The following is a 22241-nucleotide window of genomic DNA, read 5'->3' on the forward strand; positions in this document are numbered from 1 at the left end:
TACCTAACCACCACCCTGGGCCCCGACACCCCGCCCTGAAAACTCTTACTTAGACACTCCCTACTAAGCTCACAGCCACCTGAACATTCCTGACCCTCCAAAAGTACCTTTTTAAAAAATATATATCCAGGGTCAAATTTGGGCCATATTTCAAGAATCATTTTATTTAATCTTCCAAGGCAGACTGTAATGAAATGCATAGAATGTGCAAAGCAAGGGGTGGTGATTCAAACTGGAATTTCTTCCATTGCATCCATCTTATTTGTACAGTAGGCAAACTGGAGTGAAAAAACACCAGTTTCATTTAAATATCAAACTGAATTTTAACTAAGATACAGAACAGTTTACCATTCATTTATGACTAAATTATGTTGTGCATTCTGTGCACACAGTTAAACACAAAGGGCTGTTCAATTTATATTGAACTTCATAAAGGAGCAGTTGTGATTTTAAGGAAAGATTTTGGTTTTTCAGTACCTTTCAGTTTCTCATTGTCTTTTAAAAGAAAGTTGCTTGTTTTTAAGTTATCTTGAGAAATTGTACTTGTATGGCATGGTAATTATAAAAAGTCCATTTAATCATATGTGGTTCATCCATCTTGACTGGCTTCAAACTCCTCCCACTACAGATCAATTTATTGCAAAGTAATTGCAGGGTTTCACCTCCATTACTCTATTGACAACTCTTAATTTATAACATTTTGTCACTTAGGAAAATTCTCTGCCTTATTGGCTACACAGTGAGCGTTCTCAACATACATTATTAGTAATGCCCTTCATATCTGAAAGCAAGAAACAGATTTGTAAACATCAGGATCATAAAGCCAGCATAGCCTCAAGAATGTTAGGGGTCACTATAATTATCATAATAGTTATGCCATTACGGAGGAAAGATTGCTCAACAAGACTAGACATTTGCCTAAAATGAAAGGTGATTAGGAGTGATCTTACATTGCTCTCAAATACCTTACAAATGGTTTTACAGTTGTGTTTCTGTACCTCATAGAAAGTCTCCTTGGTTGTATGGTAACACAGAAGAAAGCAGTTAAGTCTTAAATCTTCTCAATGATCTGTTTGTTTCATCTCAACACGAGAGGTACAGTTAGTAAGTTTGCAGATGACACCAAAATTGGAGGTGTAGTGTACAGCGAAGAAAGTTACCTCAGGTTACAACAGGATCTTGATCAGATGGGCCAAAGGGCTAAGAAGTGGCAGATGGAGTTTAATTTAGATAAATGTGAGGTGCTGCATTTTGGGAAAGTAAATATTATACACTTAACGGTAAGCTTCTAGGGATTGTTGCTGAACAAAGAGACCTTGGAGTGCAGGTTCATGCTTCCTTGAAAGTGGAGTTGCAGGTAGTGAAGGAGGAGTTTGGTATGTTTCCTTTATTGGTCAGAGTATTGAGTATTGAGTACAGGAGTTGGGAGGTCCTGGACATTGGTTAAGCCACTGTTGGAATATTGTGTGCAATTCTGGTTTCCTTCCTATCGGAAAAATGTGAAACTTAAAAGGGTTCAGAAAAGATTTACAAGAATGTTGCCAGGGTTGGAGGATTTGAGCTATAGAGAGAGATTGAATAAGCTAGGGCTGTTTTCCTTGGAGCATCGGAGGCTGAGGGGTGACCTTATAGGAGGTTCATAAAATCACAAAGGGCATGGATAGGATAAATAGATAAAGTCTCTTCCCTTGGGTAGAGGAGCCCAGAACTAGAGGGCTTAGGTTTAGGGTGAGAAAGGAAAGATATATAAGAGACCTAAGGGGCAATTGTTTCATGCAGAGGGTGCTGGAATGAGCTGCCAGAGGAAATGGTGGAGGCTAGTACAATTACAAATTTAAAAGGCATCTGGATGGGTATATGAATAGGAAAGGTTTGGAGGGATATCGGCCAGGTGCTGGCACATGAGACTAGATTGGTTTGGGATATCTGGTCGGCATGGATGGGTTGGACCGAAGGGTCTGTTTCCAAGCTGTACATTTCTATGTCTCTATATGTAAGTGTACCAAATAAAGTGCCATTTCAATAACAAATCATTTTGGTGTACACAATTAGATGTAAGCAACATCTAAAGAATACATAAAGCACAATTGATCTTTTTGACATTTTTGGTTAAAAACGCTTACAGATTCCTTCCCACAAGAATTGGATAATTAAAAGTGATTTGAGCTACTCTTGAATTTTTGCATCCATTTTACATTTGCTGTTACAACAGTTATTACTTGGTGGTAATAATTCAAGACAAACTATCTTACTTTTGATGAGGCACACAGGATATACTGCGAAACTGTTGACAAGTGCACAATGTACTTAATAATATTTGTTAGCTCGTACAAAGCTCTTTACTAAAAAGCTTATAAATTATACAAGGTATTTTCTGCAGTCATGTACTACAGCTAATTTGCTTTTGCGTACAAGTCATCAACTGGAAATCCAGAAAGTTTTCTGTAGTTTCACATAATTACTTTAACTAGAAAGTGAAATAAGACACGACGCAATTAGTTAAACTTGAAACATATATTTTATAGACTTTAAAAGAATATATAACCTCATAAAGAAATGTCTAAGGGGTATAATTTGCAGTAGAAATGCTGCAAACATTATTTACCTTTAGCCCGATTCACTTTGTCTGATTCTCATTTGTCTAATTATGTTGAAATTTTGCATCATAATTTGTTTAAAAGTGAGAGTTGATAATGTTGTACTAAGTGAAAACGTCATACTTTTATCATCTCTACTAACAATTAAAAACCAGAAAGAATTAAACTATACTTTTATAATCATTACATTTCAATGCCAGAAAACTTGACTGGCTGCAAGTAACACATTTAGTGTTAAAAAGGCACTTAGACTGAAACAAACAAGATTGAACCTTCTGTGGCAAGTTGAGCTTGGATCTGCTGTGGAAATGCTTCAATGCTACCCCATTCAGACAACAAGATGATATTTTCATAAAGTACTAGCAGATGTATTAGGGAGTAACTTCAGGATTTCTGTATTTAAGCCCACCACTGCCTTTTGCCTGCTATAATATTAGTGTATAAACAATGATGAAAGCCACAGCCTCATCCTTATTTTGATGACAGATTGTAACCTTGTAGGAGCCACTATTAACTTTGCTGGAAGTGCAGCAGAAACGTTGGATAAAATAGATTGCAAGTTATGGAGGCAACATAAATGTAGCTCAAAGCAACTTCCTCATTACAGATCACAACAATAATAAAAAGCTATGAAGCATATCCTTAGCCCATTATCTTCATACTGTTGCTAGCTTTTCAAATGAGGTTACAAGTCTGATTTTATTTGCCGTGCTCTCAATCCCTCATGCAAAACTTTAGTCTCACTCAACTCCTCCTGCAAATTATAGGTAACTACAAATATATGGTTTTCCTGTCATAACTTATCATGGTGCAGCTTGCTTACTGATGATTTAAATTCTCCACAGCGCACTTACTCGGGCCTTTGAGAATTGTATATACAGGTGTAGCTGCAGTGATAGCTTCTGCAAAGAATATCAATTGATTCCCCAGACATTACAAACGGAGCTGGGGTCAATAGGTAAAAATGTTAATGAAGACATTCAGACACAAGCAAGATTAATTATGTGGCTACACACATTACAAATTATATGTTTTTGTCCTTGTTGAGTTTCTCTTCACTTTGCTAAGACATTTATTTCTTTATGCATTTTAATCTATGTATGAATTGGGAGAAACATGTACTGAAAAAAATAGTTTTTATTATTATTTTTCCAAATGAGTGTTGAAAGTGGAGGTAGCAGTTGCAGGAGCACAACATTGGTTCCATTTTCCCCTTCTAAGGTTTACACTGCCATGCCTTAAGTATATTGTGACCTCCTCTCATGTCACTGTTTGAAAATCTTTGGGGGGGCAACACAGTGGCTCAGTAGTTAGCACTGGATCCTGGGTTCGATTCCAGTCTTGGGTGCCTGACTGTGTGGAGTTTGCACATTCTCTCTGTGTCTGCGTGGGTTTTCTCCGGGTGCTTCGGTTTCCTCCCACAGTCCAAAGATGTGCAGGTCAGGTGAATTGGCCATGCTAAATTGCCCATAGTGTTAGGTGCATTAGTCAGAGGAAAATGGGTCTGGGTGGGTTACTCTTCGGAGGGTCGGTGTGGACTGGTTGGGCCGAAGGGTCTGTTTCCACCTGTAGGGAATCTACTCTCCTGCACTTTCACCATGTAAGCATCACAGTAGTCTAATAAACTGGTCCAGCACCATATCAAGGGTAGCTTCTTGGTATCCACTTAAACTTCTCTGTATAAGAACTGCTCTCCTTTCAATAGTGGTTTTCAAAATTATGATGAGCTTTGGAAGTGCCAGAAACAAGAAACTTCTTCTGATAACCAGAGGCATCATTACTTTGACATTTTGTTTTAAGTCTAAAGTGAAAACAAGGAGATATTCCTTCACAGAAAAGATTTCTGACATTTGGAATACACTGTTTGAAAGAATGAGGGGATCATATTCCACAGGAACTTTCAAAAGACTGGAAGAGTCACAAATTGCAAGGGTTGGGGATTGAATAGAACAGTTCTTTCAAATCCAGCACAGCCATGACAAGTCAAAAAGCTTCATTTTTGCTGAAGGCTTCTATAATTCTCACTAGGAAAGGTCAACAAATGCTAGCCTTCTCAGCAAAGCTTTTCTCCGTATGATGAATAAAAATAATACAATACTAAATGTCTACCTAGTGCATGAAATACTGACTCTGACCAATGTGAAGTATAGGTACGTAATCATGAATAGCAAAATGTTAACATATAGTCAAACTGGTTCTTAACACAGAAATTTGATGTTGAAACATGTTTTTGAGCTGATACATTTTTTCAATCCTATATATTTATCGATAAATGTTGTTCTAAAAGGATTTCTTGTCTAATTTACTCATTAGCGTTTACTCTTTCCTAGCACAGCCCATCTATCATTATAAAGATTTTCAATTACACCACTTACTTGGTTAATAATTCATTTGAGCTCAAGTGCTCCTTTGATTTTCTGATACAGACTTCTAGCATTCAAAAACAAAGGATGTTCTAATTTCTATTCTGTAATCCCTTTCTACATTTCAGTTTCGTGCTTTTTATTTTTAACTATTTGCGTACTGAATTCCTCAGCTAAGCGTATTTTTATTTACATTTTACACATGAAATGTGAATACTAGTTATTGTCAATCTGATTTAAAGAAACACATAAAAGTAGAAATTAGTTTCTACAAGACATCTGATCTTAATTTTATATCAAAATGCTATCAATTTTAGACATCAGCCAAAAAAAATCAAGTTTCTTTTCACAGGATTGGTTAATTTAGTAACGTCAAATTTAAACAGCTAAAAAAAGGGATGTAACATGACTACGCAACACAGATAATCTTCATTGTGTCATTGCTGATTATGTAAATGTTTTACTTTCTATTAAGTCAGAAATACATTTCTTTTCAGTGGTTTTACAAAATCTCCAATTTATGCAATTGATTACAGCCCAGTTCATAAATCATCTATTAAATGTCAAGTTACATTTACCAACATTTTTTATTTTAATAATCTTCCTCAGATGAGTTTTTTTTTGCTCTTGTTCAACAAACGTTTACAGCCCAGCATACCTATTGCTTTAAATTTTTTAAATATTCAGTCTATTTTCCCAATATTTTGCTTTTAGGTTATTTTCAGTCTTGAATGATTAAATCTCAGCATTGTCTTTGCTTTTATAGAGATAGAGAAAAGCATGGAACAAGATAATGACCTCAAATTAAAAGGCAGAATGTTGCACAAATTTCACTCCGATGTTAGTTGTTGTACTCGCTGGTGGCTCAAGGAGGCATTTACATAACAGTTCCCTGGGTCAGGTCATTTGCATAACCCCTGGAATAGTAATTGGCAGTAATCCCACGTGAAACAAATATAAGCATAGATCAATCTCCACACTTCAGCAAAGGAATAACGAGCAAAGGAACAATGCTTGACTCATTCGCCTTTCCGATAAGTTAATTGTATGACTCACAAAATATTTATAATTGTGACAACATAAACACCAAACATGCAACAAGGTTTAGCTCAAAAGCAAAGAAAATAAAACAGAACTTCAGTGGTTCAAATTGCCATGCTCATGTTGAAGTGGCTGAATTCAAGAGAAGGCACCAGGTGCGGGCATCAATAGGTCATCCAGGAAATTCACACGTGCCTCTGGCAAGAAACAGGTAATATTCAAAGACCTCACCCAGATAAGCAAGGCAATTAGAGGAGCAGATGGTGTCATTGTAACGTCTGGACTAGAAATTCAGAGTACCTGCCAAAGGTCATGGGAACATACATTCAAAGTCCTGTTGCGGACATCTGATTATAAGGAGAGGTTGGAACATTTTCACTGGAGCACTGGAAGTCGAGACATGATCTTATAAAGATTTATAAAATCATGAGGGATATAGATAAGATGAATAGCAGGTGTTTTTCCCCTGGGGGATGGACTTCAAGATTAGAAGACATATTTTTAAGGTGAGAGGAAAGAAAGATTTAAATAAGACACGAGGGACTTTTTTTTATAGAGAGTGTTTCGTGTGTGGAATGAACTTCAAAAGGAAGTAGTGGATGCTGGAAGAGTTATAACATTCAAAAGACATTTAGATACGTACACGAATAAGAAATGTTTGGAGGGACATGGACCAAGCACAGGCAGGTGGGACGAGTTTAGTATGGGATTACTGACTGCATGGACTGGTTGGACTGAAGGGTCTGTTTCCATGCTGTATGACTCTATGACTCTAATGGAATTTAAATTCAATTAACAAAATGTGGAAGTAAAAGCACATCTTAGTGTGATGATGCGATCACTTTAAAAAGGTCGTTGTTTTCCCCCAAGGGAGATGGCAAAGGCAGAGGTGCCAAAATGTCTGGGCAAGAACCTAGTTTAACAATGGCAGTTCTCCCAGTTCAGATTTGTTTTTCAAGTTTCGGTTAATTGTAACAGTGAGAAGCTGCTACAGTCAGAGAAAGATTCCAAGCTTCAGCAGATGGTTCCTGACTGGCCTTCTTTCTGAAATCTTGCCTATAAGAACCTGAGTTTGAATTTACATTTTGCCAAGGGGTGTTGCGCGCATTGGAACAGCTCCTTAGTTAGGTTGCTACATTGAGTCAGTTGGGTTTTCAAATAGTTAAGTTATTCTAAATTCTGCTTTCTTTTGTTCATGGTTCAACTGTAGGGTTAAATACATTTTGTTTGCTTAAAGCCGAGTGATTTGACCAGCTGCATCATTCCTGGAATATCCATTTCACATCTGCCTTTAAAATAAGAAAACGTTAGGGTCTGGGCTACCTTCTTAGAATATTTTGAGGTGTGTCTGGCCTGATCCATTAGTAAGGGTGAACATGAAACCATTGACCATTATTGTAGATAATCTAACTGATTTGCTAATGTCCTTCAGGAAAGGCAGTCTGTCATCTTACTCAGTTTGGCTAACATGTGACAGCATGTTACAGCAATGTGACATGACACTTAGCTGCCTTCTGTAATAGTTTAAGGGCAATTCTCTCAGTTTAAGGGCAATTAAAAGGTGAGCAACAATGCAGTGATGCCTACTGCCCATGAGGGAATAAGAGAAAATGGATGGCCTTGGTTTTCTTCCTTGTCAAGCCTGGATACCACTTTGTGCTGTGCACTCTAAAGACAAATATGCTTCATAGTGCATGCTAGTTAAAAACATTCTCTAGCACCACCTTGTATCATGGTTAAACAGTACCCCTAATGGCTAAACTTACATATTTAACCGTATCAATTTCTTCTACCACTTTAAAATGCTAATAGAGGCTCACCTTTCCAACAAAACATGACACACAGTTAAGTGCCAACATTCTCCTCATGAACGCTATTTGTTGGTGGACAAACTAGTGTACATGTCAACCAGAAGGAGTGAAGTGAAGAGGAGATTTTCAGTATTTGGCTCCTCAACCCTCTTCAGAAGGTGGTCCCGGATTTTTTGTAAAGGTGCTTAGCTCTTTCAAAGGGAGATGACCATGTCCCTAATTGACCAACAGTGGTGAACTGGTGACTGAATTCCCAGGTGGTCAGTAAGTCACCCTATGAAGCAACATTCAACTATAACCCCATTATGCTTTCTTTACCCCCAAAGAGGTAACGCCCATCCATTCATAGCAACTTGTTTTTGGTATATGCACCTTGCAACAGGAGATCATGGAAGGTAGTGAAAATTAGTCATAAAGCGATTTCTTCCTCATAGCTATTGGAAGTTATGAGGAGGAGAAAATAATGAGGACAAGTCTGTCCAGAAATCTCAACTATTCCTCTGGAGACAGCACACTGTTGGCCTCTGGCCTTCCCTCTTACAGCGTAGTGACACGTGGAAGGCACAATCAGGCTGCTCAGAAGCAAGATTCCATTGCACTTTTGAAGAGCACAAAGAGACCACAACACAAAGGAAGCTGTAGATAAAAGAAAGGTCTGTACATGTTTGTGGGGAAAGTACGGTGTTAAGAGAAAGTAGGTTCGTAGCATTATTACTACAAAAAATGCACGCACTCAACACTTTATTATTGATGGAGGTTGGATTCATACAGGAAACAGAGCTGACATCTGCCCTCAGATGATGATTAGCACACTCAGATAGGTACAGAAGTGCGATGTTGTGATATCTTCTGTAAGATTTGCATAGATGTTGTTTTATTTCAAAGTGGGGCAGAAGGAACACCAGCAGCAATCTTAAAGGTAGTCAATGCTGTCTAGCAGGGCAAGGCAGCAAGCAACTGGCAAATAGTAAGATTTCACAAACAGCCACACAATAATCAACTGAAATAAAAAATCTGTTTTAATAAGTGTTGGCAAAAGAGTATATAGCAGTAACAATGTTCTTTGATTTATGCAATGGGATTCCTCACGTCTCACAGCTGACAGGCGAGGATTTGGTTTAATACCTCAACGAAAAGATGGCACCACAGTATGGGTATGATACATCAGCTGGATTATACATGACCTAAAACCACAAAGTTCTGACTGAGAAGGCAGGCTAGTACCGTTCAGCTAAAGTTAACAGCCAAGTCATGGAAGGTCAGCAAATCATTGTGAGAAGCTGTAGGAATCGATTCACGTACAATTAACTGCTAGCAAAGCACACAGGAGCACCATCACATTGCCTTCATATTGTACATTGAATCTGAAAGTTTAATTAACAGTAATAAAGCATCTTCCATAAACCAAACCCCAAATGAAGATAAAATAGTTCTTTGCAGTGGTTTTTAAATTACTTGAATTGTCGCCCTTACATGCAGCCCTTGCTACAAAAAAATTATATTGCTCAGCAATTAGAATCAATGAGCCCTGAGTATGCCTTTCTCCATCTGCTTTTGTTATCTTTTAAATGGCTAGTTCTTGTTCCAATTTTGCCTTTATTCATTTTTCTTATTTTGATCCGACACAGGAAACAGAGGTTACATAAAAGGCAAACATTTCTGGTTAATGGTAATTCTCCACATGTTGACAATGAGGGAATCAGCAGTCATAATGCCATTGAATTGCAAGTGATTCTCTCTTGTGGAGACGGTCATTGCTTGTTGCTTATGTGGTACAGATGTTAACTGCCATCTGCCAGCCTAAATCTGGATGCTGCCGAGGTCGCACTGCACATGGACATGGACAGCTTCTGTATCTGAGGAGTCATAAATGGTGCTGAATACTGTGCAGTCATCAGTGATTATCCCCACTTCGACTTTATGATGGAGGGAAGGTCATTAATGAAGCAGCTGAAGATGACTGGACCTGAGGAACTCCTGCAGAGATGTCCTGGAACTGTGAAGATTAACTTCCAAAAACCACAACTATTTTCCTTTGTGCCAGACAGGACTCTAACCGGTAGAGATCTCCCCTGAGTTTCACTGACGGTCCTTAATGCCACACTTGTTCAAATACTTGATGTCAAAGGCAGTGATTCTCACCCGAGTTCGGCTCTTTTCACCATTTTTGAACCAAGGCTATAATGAGGTCAGGTGCTAATGGCCCTGACTGTATCAAAACTGGCTACCAGTGAGCAGTTTATTACTTAGCAAGTGCTGCTTGATAGTGCTAATCACTGAAGCACAGGTTACAGAAAGTACGAGAAAGTTGCTTGACTAGTCAGTGTGCCAGCTCTCCCAATTGTGGCACAAACTCCAAATGTTGGTAAGCGGGATTTTTCAGGGTCAACAGGGATGTATTGTTGTGGTGCCTAGGTTGACACCAAGTGGCCCTTCTGGTTTCTTAGACTTTGTAGCATTCTGATACAATTGAACAGCTCGCTAGGACCAGTCAGATTTATTGAAATTTCACCATTTGCCACGGTGGGATTCTATCCCTTGTTGATTGAGCCTTAATTGGTAGCACTCTTTGAGTCACAAGGTTCTGGGTTGAATTCCTAGTCTGGATTTAAGCAAAAAGCATTTTTAATGTCAAGGCTGACAGCTTTGAGGAGCCGTGATGGCATAGTGGTATTATCACTAGACTATTAACCCTGAGACCCAGATAGTGTCCTGGGGACTCAGATTCAAATCCTGTCATGGCAAATGGCGGAATTTGAATTTAATAAAAAAATCTGGGACTTAAGAGTCTGAAGATGACCATGGAAAAATTGCCAATTGTCAGGAAAACCACATTTGATTTACTAATGTCCCTTAGGGAAGGACATTTGCTATCCTTACCCTGTTTGGTCTATACGTAACTACAGATTCACAGCAATATGGTTGACTCTCAACTGCCCTCTGGGCCATTAGGGATGGACAATAAATACTTACCTGGCCAATGATGTCCACATCCTGTGAATGACTTTAAAAAAAAGCCTAGTGCAGTACTAAAAGAATATTGCCCTGCTCCAGGTGCTATGTTTTGTTTAAATGACTAACCAAAGGCTGTATCTGGCTCTTACAGTGAATGTAAAAGATACCGTGGCACTACTAAAAGCAACCAACTTATATCCAGTGTCCTGACTAATATCTATTAATCAACATCTCAAGAAGAGGTTCTAGTCATTATCAGATTGGTGTTTGTGGAAATTTGCTGTGTGACTAAAACAGTGGCTACAATTACAAAAAAACAAAGTCATTGACTGTAATGTATTTCTCTATGCCCAGTGGAAATGAAAAATGTAATATCAAAGCAAAAACGTTTGTCTTTCAATGGAGAGACTAAGCATGCAATAAAACTAAACTTTTAGCAGAAGTAATAAATACTGCAATTATCAGGGCTTCAATGATTGAAAAAGCACAAATGGCTGAAAGTGGTTCTCAGTTGATATAAATGGCTGGGGAAGATCTTAGCTGAAACAGCAGCTTGAGCCGTCTGCTGTTCCAAGTCAAGCTATAGGACAGAGTAATTAGATGCCTTCATTGAGGGAGTAAATCCAAAATAACTGGATAAAGATAACATAGTATGGGCTGCATTACAGAGAAACAGATGCAGATGCAGCAATGCATAGCCATTCATTCTATAGCGAAGTAACATAAATTGGAGCCACTTATCAAACATTAAAATGGCCTTTTAAATATATTGCCTTTATAAGTGTATTCCAGTGGAAGTTTAACCTAAGATGGATTGAAGAGAGTCCCTGTTATCTGTAAGGGAGCTAAAGCATGGAATGTGGTTGAGTAAGATTTACTGTGAAGGCCAACGAAATTTTTCAGAGGATCTGGTAAACATCATGAGATCATGGGTTGGAAGACAGCTGTCATGCGCTGATCATGTATTCACATGATTAACTTGATTGGATGTGTAAGTAATAAATTAATAATATGATTGGTTTGTAACATTCAAAAGCAGGTGAATAGCAAATTTCTAAGTAGTGTATGTTTCCTTCTATTCACTGGAGAAGTCCCTGGATTGCATAGAGGTTTTCTCCCCACCAGTGTAAAATAATAAACTCATTAATGATAGAAGTGGACCTAGGTGTCAAGTGATTAATTTGGTCATTCCATCCCCAACAGAGTCGTACAAAATCAAGGGAGTACACTGGAAATCTGAAATAAGAACAAAAAGTGTTGGAATTATTCAGAAGGTCTGGCTGCTTCTGTAGAAAGAGCAAAGGAGTTAACATTACAGTTTGACAATCTTTCATGAGAGCTGTTTGCTGCCATTATTTTGTTGTTGGACTCCAGGAACCAAGTTCCCATTAGATTTCCCCACTGAAAACAGAGAACATCACACGGAATAATACGACAAAGCAGGTGAAGCTGCAGAGTATTTTTTTCCCCCAAGGCTTCTGTAATTGTTTTGCTTTAAACCAAACACCACACCTATAATTCAAAAGTACCAAAAGAACAATAATTAAAAACATTAATCTAATACCTTTAATGTGTAAAATGTCCCAAACTCATTTACAGAGGCATTAATAAAAAAGATCTGACAACGAGCCACAATGAACAATCGATATCTCACCATCTAAAAGCCCTGTCTAATACATTTGGGTGACACACCAGTTTTTGAGAGTAGGTGGGAAATGAGAGATATGGGTATGAGTTAGCAATGGCAAATGTGGGAGCATATAGAATTTTATACATGCACTCTGATTGCTGGAGACAGTTGTTAAGAAAGAAGTACATTGATTAACACATAAGGCTGTAGTTCCAGTCACTGATTTGGCCAGTCAGGTGAGGTCAGCAAACTTCTTAGAGCACTGCTGTCCTCAGCCTTGGTGCCAAATGTCTCACACTGACCTTGATGACAATCTACTCCATTCCCTTTTGTTGTGTATGCATCAAGGCCTTCCTGACCTTTACGGAAATATGTCTCTCCTTTACATTTTCCGTACTAAGGCCTGCAGTGCTGCGTCAGAAAACGCATGCAAGCCTCTGTTTCTGGACTGCTGCTCCATTTGTTGTTTTGAGTTATTTTTAGAAATACTTTTGGAGGCACTTCATCATCTGTTGCAGTGGAATGTACCGTCCCTTCAAAGAAAATGGGCATCATTTTGACGTGCAATGCGCAATCATACATTACCATCCTGTGCCCAAAACATGATTGGGGAACTTTTATGTTCTTAGTGTTCTTTATGCGTATGATATACATCACAAACAGTCTATTTGGCTCAACCAAGCAATGCAAGTGCCTACGCTTCACTTGGGTATTGCCCCATGCTGTTCCCATCTAACTCTACTATTGTAACTATCTATTCCTATTTCCCTCAAATAATGCCCAGAATCCCCTTAAATGCAATTACATTATTAGCTTTAAGCCTTTCAGTGGTACCAAGTTTCACATTTTCACCATACTTTGGATAAAGAATTTCTCATTGGATTTCATGGTGATTATCGTATATAGATGATCTCTGATTATGAACCTCCCCACAGGAGAAAACATTTTCTCTGTACAACACTATCGAAACCCCTCATAATTTGAACTTTCTTACGATCACTCCTCAGCACCTTTGCCTCAAGAGCACAGAGTCAACTCTTTCCTAATATGTATAACCATGCATTACTGATGTGTCAGGTGGTTAGCAGCAAAAATGGCTACAAGATTGGTTAAGAGCTACAATCCAGCATGCCAGAAAATTTGGCCAACTAGTTTAAGCTCTATCCAGGTTAAAACTGAGACCAGGACATTTTTTTGACTTGTCCTGTCAGCTGTGACCTGTAGTTTTGTATGTTTACCAAGTAAGGTAGGTGTCATAGTGGTCGGTTAGACCACTATTATCTTATATGGAGCATGGTATATAGCTGATGGCAACTCAGGATAAATATTGCAGAGCTCTTCACCAGTAAACTCCATTGGCAGGATTGAACATTGCGGTCGGGTTTGGTCAATTCATTGCTGAGTGCTTGAGAAGCTTCTGGAAAAAAGAGTATACTTTGGGATAAATGTCAACAGCACAAAGGATTTTGAGAAACGAGCACTCAAGACTGTCATCCATGGAGTATGTGCCTTGAAGTTATCTTCAGAGAGACAAAGAAACACGACACAAGACGTACATCAAGAGTTGGCTGCTTTGCTCATATTGGGGTCGTATTTGTTTGAAACCAAACTTATAGAGTTTAAAGAAGGGGTTGTTTAATTAAATTCTGAATTATTTCCCATTCCTTTGTCTGTCACACAAGGGAAGAACACCTGGGAGAAAACTGAAGTACTCCTTTCAGGTAGCACTGATATTTTCTTATAAATCTTCTACTTCCCCTTCACTGTGTTTATACTTTTATTGCCTTTTGGAGAAAAAACAGTTGTGGATAGTTGGACCCTGGACACTAACTTGAACTCCAGTGATGACGCCCTGGGCTATGATGATAGGCCTCCAACAGCCACAAGTATGCTAGCCAAGATTCCAACAAGTGCTGGGTTTTCCCCCTGACTCTCACTGACTTCAATTTTGCCAGGGTTCCTTAATGGTACTGTCAGCAGTAAGACACAAAAGATGTTAAAACAAAGAAGTAAAAGTAATCTAAGCTAATATTAATCTTCACAAAAATATCTGATTGGTAAAAAGAAAAATATAGTAACATTATTTTCTAATGTTGGGTGTGATACTGTGCTTTCATTACCCTTGCTGAACAACTCCAATTGTGCCAAGAATTAAATGAACAACCAACTTAAGACCATCAATAAGGTACACAATGTGCCTCACTTGTGTTTGCTAAAAAAAGTTACATACCTTCATACACAGGGAGCTGATTTTTGCAGGGGAAACAACATATCAAGGAATTGGACCTTCTTTTAAAAATTAAGTAAAGGTATGAAAGTCAGTAATTTTTTGATGTATTCTATGCAAACCTTGACCAGAGGCAAGACTTGCTGTCAATCAGCATCTTTTCTTCATGTTGTAAAATGATTCCTCCTTGTAAATGTGCCATTCTTGTGCCTGTCCTGATCAGTGCAATTTGATGAACTTTGACTGCATGCTGCTTTTTTTAAAGCAATACTAAAGATATATATGAACATATTACTTCACAAAACTACATAGCTAATTTTCCAAACATTCCTCCCAGCAGACGCCCACAGCCATTGTATTCTACTAAGGTGTTGTTGAAGCTCTGCATGGCAATGCTTTTTTGTCAAAAGGCCTTTCCTTTCTTGAAAGCAGTCATGGCAAGTGATTTTTTGGAATCCCCTACATGATATTTAAAACCTTTAGATTAGCTATCATTAAAGAATTGTTTTTACAAACATATGAAACTTAACAATAGTTACAGCAGGCACCTTATCTTTAACATGCAAGATGTATGTAATTTGGTACTATTTATATGAATGTTGTGGTTCTGTTCGCCGAGCTGGGAATTTGTGTTGCAGACGTTTCATCCCCTGTCTAGGTGACATCCTCAGTGCTTGGGAGCCTCCTGTGAAGCGCTTCTGTGATCTTTCCTCTGGCATTTGTAGTGGTTTGAATCTGCCGCTTCCGGTCGTCAGTTCCAGCTTATTGATTGAATCTGATAAGCACATTGATGTGGACTCAATATATCGGCCACTGCAACGGACAGCTGGAACTGACAACCGGAAGCAGAGAGACAAACCACTATAAATCCCAGAGGAAACATCACAGAAGTGCTTCACAGGAGGCTCCCAAGCACTGAGGATGTCACCTAGACAGGGGACGGAACATCTGCAACACAAATTCCCAGCTCAGCGAACAGAACCACAACAACGAGCACCCGAGCTACAAATCTTCTCACAAATTTATATGAATAATATATATTTGTTTTTATGTAAAAGTAATCAGTTTATAAGTTCAATTTTGTTCCATTGCAGCCTCAGCCAGTGTTAGATAGAAGCAGTTTCAAAGAACACTGCTCCTGATGAGCTTCAGAATCACTGAAATTTTAAAACGGTCTGAATTATTTAAAAGGCATGGACAGTAGCTTCAGTCCAGGTCAATTCATAAGCAAGGACTCATGCTGGTGAGCACAGAGGAAAATTAGGAGGCTTTTCATCGTTGACCATGGAATTTATGCTTTTTAAACTAGTCCAACGTTGTTATCAGGAATTCCTCAGACCCTCCAGTTTGTGGGAGCAAATTATTTAATATCATGTTCCCTGGATAATCTTCCTCTGGGTTTTTGGCCAATAATCAGATGGTGGATTGAGGTGAAAGACTTGTCAGTCTCTTTTCAGTAGATCTGTCAGACCATGGGTGTGAGCTAAGCTTGATCACCAAAGTGAAGAGCAGAAAGGGGTCTCCGCACTTCTTTCCTAATGTTTGGACCCAAGAAGCTGTCCAGTCCACAGGATGAATGGACCAGAAAATTACTCCTTTCTTGTTTACCAGCCAGAGGATTGTTAGAATATGGCAAGTCCTGTGCAAGAAGTTGTTCACTTGGTAAATTAGGTAAAAAGTTGTGACAAATACTAATTACAATGTAAATATTTTGTCAACTTTTACACAACACTTAAAGCTGTCTCATCAACTCTGCAAAATCATTTTCTAAATAAGGCTCCAATTTAAATCGGCTAAATAGAATTTCAGATAAAGGATGGTTATCTTTACTATGACAAACTTGCTCAGATTTCTTGCTGATGATTTAAAATACATAAATCCTTTCTGCAGTATATTTATTAAAATAGGAGGCGAGAAATATCAGTTGGCACATTAGCAGGTAAGTGTCTAATGTATTCATATGACATTCACCTGTCAATTGAACATTATTCTGCTCATATCATAAACTGTAATCTCCACACTGTTCATTATCTATTCCATTAGAAAGATGTATTTTCCTTCATATTCCATATCATTCCACCCTGGAGTCTTACTTTTTTTAAAAATATAGGTTGGGTATCCTTTATCTAAAAACCTCAGGGCCAACTGTTTTTCAGGTTAAAGGATATTTTTGATTTTTGGATAGATTAAGTCCACCATCGGGCAGTCTGAAGAAAAACTTTGCTTAACCTGAATGGACCCGAATAGCCCTAAAAGCAAAGATTTTGTTTTCCCTTAAAATGCCTGTACGGACACAAACTGACCCGTAGACACTTTTTTTTTGGTTATCTAGATTTTTGGAGGTGTGGACAAAGGATACCGGACTGTATCAGCTTTTTAATTTTTAAAATCAGTATTTTACTTTGTTTCCATTTACAGTTAATCATTTTGTTTCTTAGTTCAGTTTTTTTATTGAATAGGTTAGAATTTTTGGCTCAGCTGATCAAGATCACATTGTATTCTTCGGTAACCTTTTTCACTGTCCACTATACCATCTGCAAACTTACTAACCATGCTTTTTATATTCTCATCCAAATCATTGCTATAAATGACAAACTACAGTGATCAAATTAAATGCCAGAGCAGGCTCAGTGAGCTGAATGGCTTATTCCTGCTTCTATGTTCCTGAGCACTGAACTGTACTACAGATTTCAACTGATATTATAGTACTGTACATAAAAGAATGAACACAGTTTAAGAGAAAATGTTTCTACCATGTTCCATTGGCTTTTAAATGCAATCCCAACAAAATCTGCCAAACCAATGCAAAGCATGGAGGGGTTTCAAGCACAGATTACATCCAGCTCAAAATTAATTTTCTGAGAGCATCTGCATCAAGAATTTTATGATCCAATCTATTTGGGTGATGGGCAATGCACCATGTAAGCACAAGAGTTACAGTACGGTTTTATTACAGAATGTCAATTTTCAGTGAAGATTATTAAGTACAGAAAAGACTATGATCTTGGAGTTGCAACCATGCATTTTCTAGTATCAGTTCAAAAGCTCTCATGGGGGAAGTTTGCTGTTTAACCAAAGAACGGTATATCTCAATGGTGGAAAAGTTAGAATGATTGAATATGGGAAAAAATAACAAGCAGAAGTCAACTGCTGGAGCAGTGATAGTTTCTTGTTATGGGAGAGTAGGTGTAGTGAGTGAAGTTAACAACAGAACATTTTGAAACTAAAAGCTATATTGTATAGAGAAAGAAACATTCATAGGATCATAACGGTTGAAATAGATTATTCATTCCCCCCAGAACTTTCTCCACCATTACAGTTCATGGCTTATCATTTACCACAATGCAATATGTCTTGTTTTTAATCAACAACTGGAAATATATCAACTTTTTGTCTTGAACTTAAAAAGTGAGCTTCCACAATCTCTGGGGTAGAGAATTCCAAAAGTTCAGCGCTCTCAGAGTTTCTCCTCCTTTCAGTCCTAAGTGATTTTTCTTTCAGTCTAAGACTGTGTTCCCCAGTTCTCTAGATCTACTCTATTTCTTGAAAGAATGTTTTAAGATACTGTGAGATAACCTCACTTTCTTCTAAACTCCAGGCACAAGAGTCCTCAATCTGTCCTCATAGATTATCCGATTGTCCCATGAATCAGTCTGGTGAGCTTTCCAATTTTTTACCATTTAAGAAGTACGCTGCACCTTTGTTCCTCTCACCCAAGCGGATAACCTCACATCTATCCATATTACATTCCCTCTATGTGCTCTTTCCCACACAGTCAGCCTATTAAAACCCCCTTCAAGCTTCTTTCCATCCTCCTCACAACTCCATGAAATCATACATGATCTGCACATCAACACCCCTACATCCAAAACCATCAAAATGTATTCTAAGCTGAAATCCAAACACTTATCTTTGTGGTACTCCACTAGTCACAGCTTACTCACCTGGGAATGACCCATTTTTTCCTGTGGCCTACATTCTGCTTGTTAACCAATCGTCAATACATGCTAGTGTATTACCTCTAAGTTTGTGTGCTTTAATTTTATTTACTAAACCACTGAATGACACTTGATCAAAAACCTTCTGAAAACTCTTATACCTCAGTTTGACTGTGCTGGTAATATCCTAAAACAGTATCAGGTTTGCCAAACATACAAAGTACTTGTAAATTTATGAATAAATTGTAGACATTGCTGGGATAACAACAAAAATTTATAGAAATTGCTTTCATTTTATACTTAAAGAAGAAATTCCAAAATGACTATCTCATGATCATTTATTGAAGTATGTTCAGTTCTCCAGGCAGTTGTCAAATGATCTTGAACCACAAACATGAGACTTCAGTGTTTGTCACATGGGGGGTCTTGAGCAGACTTAAAATAAAGAATTCTTTGGTACCTGCTGATTTGTATGCCCCAACTCCTGGTATGTAGTCTGAGTGCCTGAGACTCCATGATGGGGACATAAGTGCGCAAAGTCCAATCTAATAAATACATGATGTTTTCCACAAATGCAAGTTTTCCAAAGAATAAACAATGCTCAGCATGTTAATGCCTGGAAGGTCCCTCATTCAAACCTCAGGCAGTGGTGAATTAGCAGATCTCAATAAATATTTTTAATAAATGATCGAAATATGCCTGAGGCAGGTAGAAATTGAATCCAGGTCTTCCCGCTCAGAGGTAGGAACAGCACAACACCCACTTCTGAATCCCAGTAAAATCAGCTGCTTGCATTAAGGGACAAACAACCGCAAAGATTCAGTTATCATATGGCCTAACTTCTGGCCACACACCACATGGCAGTTTGCTCACAGTTTAGGTTTCAGGTGCATAAATGCTTGAGATAAGATTTACATATAACATTTGCGCTTCACAACCTCTGAAAATAGTTCCAAATGTGATATAACATGTAACGTAGTTAAGTAAAACTATCACTTCACGCACAACTGAACATTTATTTTTCCACTATGAAGCATGAAGAAGTAAATCACTGAATTGGACTTTATTGATACATAAGATAAAGAAATGTATTTAAAATTCAATGCAGAAACATAAAATAGTTATGTGGGTGGGGAAGGGAAATTTATTTCTTGATTTTCTTGTTGATTTACTGTTTTTCACACAAATGTTGTTGAAAAGGAAACTTAAAAATAGAGCCCAATGGAAAGGCAACAACAATTCTTGAGCAATTTTGCTCTACTTTAAACTATAAAATTTACCTCTTTCAATTCATTTGCATGGAAACTACCTTCCAACATATATTTACTGCATAATAATAAAATATCATTGCTAATAATCTGAAAACTAACATTGATATGGATGTAAATATGTTGGACAGTGGAGAAGACGTTTACAAAATAGTTCTAGGCTTGAGAAACTTTTGTTATGACAAGGTCGGAAATGTTGGGACTGTTTTCCTTGGAGAGAAGGTCACGATAGAGGGGTCTGGCAACTGTGCATAGGGAGTAACTTGTAAATAGATCACAAAAACAGAGGCCACAGTTTGTTCTTCAAAAGAAGCAAGTGTAATGACAGAAAAAGTTCTCTTTCCCCACACTGAGTAGTTAGTCTGAAATGCACTGTCTGGAACTGTGGCTGACAAAAGTTCAACTGAAACATTTAAGAGGACATTGCATGATTATTTAAGTAGTAACAGTGTTCAGAATTGCAGAAAATTAGCAAGGAGTGGCACAAAATTAAATGCTGAGAGAGACATGCAATGAACCAAATGGTCTCCTTCTGCACTGCAACAAATCTTCTTAAAGGAAGCTGATGTTATAATATTTTCAACAGCAAAACAATTCAGAACTGTCTTTCATTCTGCGTCCATATAATATTGCTCCTTAATAGTTGATTATTTTTAAAATTCACATCTGTTTAAGTAAATACCTTATATCCTGTAAGTGGCAATTAGAGGAATATCATCGCATAAAGACCAAATTATTTTTTTCTAAACATACATAATAATTGTAAACGTAGACAATAAACCAGGACAGAATTTACAAGACAAAGTCTGTTTGCAATAGCAGATTGAACTAACGAAACTGAAGGAAATAATTGAAGCATTGTCAGCCAAAATAGTACAGCAACCATTGGCCATCAAATCCATGCTTCATAGAGCAATTTAATCAGTCGCATTCTCTGCTCTATCACCTTTTAAGTTTATTATGAAATCCTCTTGACAAAATCACATTACTTGAGGATTGTGATTTCCTTAACTAGACCATTTTCAGTATAAATATTCTGTGTCTGGTAATGTTAAGCTTGTAGTTGTCTCAGATTAACACTCAAGTGAAAAGCAGAGAATCAAGAGGACACTTTGCTGAGAAACAGCAGACAGGAGGTTGCATGCACAATACGACTGTACTAGATAGCAGGTGAACAGATTATTTTGAAACATTAGGGACCTGTATAGAGTAAGGTCACAGAGAAACATGAAAAAATCTCAACAATGTGTGTTGAAATAATGGAAGCTGGCTGTACTTGAACTTTGGGTGCTGTACCTGGAAAATGAGTTGCAAAAAATACTGGCAAGTCAGAAAATAGGGTTAGATCAGATGCTTGGAGCTCAGCCATTACGAAATGTAAGGGTAGTTTGGAGAATCCTGAAGAGGCTGAGAACAAGTTCCACGGAAATATTAGATCAAAGGATAGCACATAGAACTTGAACAGCAAGGATTCAGGCACTATCAATGAACTCTATTTCAATTGCAAAATGGCAGTTTTGGAAATGCAATGATTGCTGAGCGGTTGACCTTAGTTGAGATACATTTGACAGTATATGCACTGGGAGAAGATTGATTAGGGATAGTCAGCATGTTTGTGACAGGCAAGGATTGGTTAGGGATATTCAACATGTTTTGTGCAAGGGAAATAGTATCTTGCAACTTGATTGAGTTTTTTAATGAAGTAAACAAAACAGCCGATGAGGACAGAGTGGTAGACATTGTTTCCTTGGGTTTTAATAAAGTCTTTGTCACAGTTCCACAAGTTAGACTGATCAGTAAAGTTAGATCACATGGGATTCAGTGAGCTTGCCAGTTGGATACAAAATTGGCTTTATGGTAAGATGGTGAGGGTGAGGGGTTGTTTTTCGGAGTGGATGCCTGTGACCAGAGGTATTCCTTAGGGATCGCTACTAGGTCTACTTTTGTTTGTCAGTAATGTAAATGATTTGGATGAGAATAAGGGAGACATGGTTAAAAAGGTTGCAGATGACACCAAAACTGGTGATAGAGTGGACAGTGAGTAAGATTATCCAAGATTACAAAGAGATTTTGATCAATTTAGTCAATGGGCTAAGAAATGGCAGATGGAGTTTAATTTGGATAAATGTGAGGTATTACTCTTTGGTAAAACAAACAAGGTCAGGATGTTAACAATTAACGGTAGGACACTGGGTAGTGTTGTAAAGCAGAGAGACCTAAGGGTTCAGGTATATAATTCTGTGAAATTTGTGTCACAGGTAGACAAGGTGGTTGAGAAAGCATTTCACATGTTTGCTTTCATGGCGCAGAACTTTGAGTATGAGAGATGGGATGTCATGGTGAGGTTGTGCAGGATTTTTGTGAGGCTGCTTCTGTAGTACTGTGTGCAGTTCTGGTCAACCTGTATAAGA

General features: G+C 37.9%; 1 protein-coding gene across 1 annotated transcript in view; it reads right to left on the reverse strand.

Annotated features, from left to right (window-relative positions):
* The window catches only part of themis (thymocyte selection associated), a 45538-nt gene that overhangs the window by 21102 nt on the left and 2195 nt on the right, over positions 1–22241 (reverse strand). The window lies entirely within an intron of this gene.

Source organism: Hemiscyllium ocellatum, chromosome 3 (genome assembly GCF_020745735.1).
Source record: "Hemiscyllium ocellatum isolate sHemOce1 chromosome 3, sHemOce1.pat.X.cur, whole genome shotgun sequence".
Lineage (NCBI taxonomy): Eukaryota > Metazoa > Chordata > Chondrichthyes > Orectolobiformes > Hemiscylliidae > Hemiscyllium > Hemiscyllium ocellatum.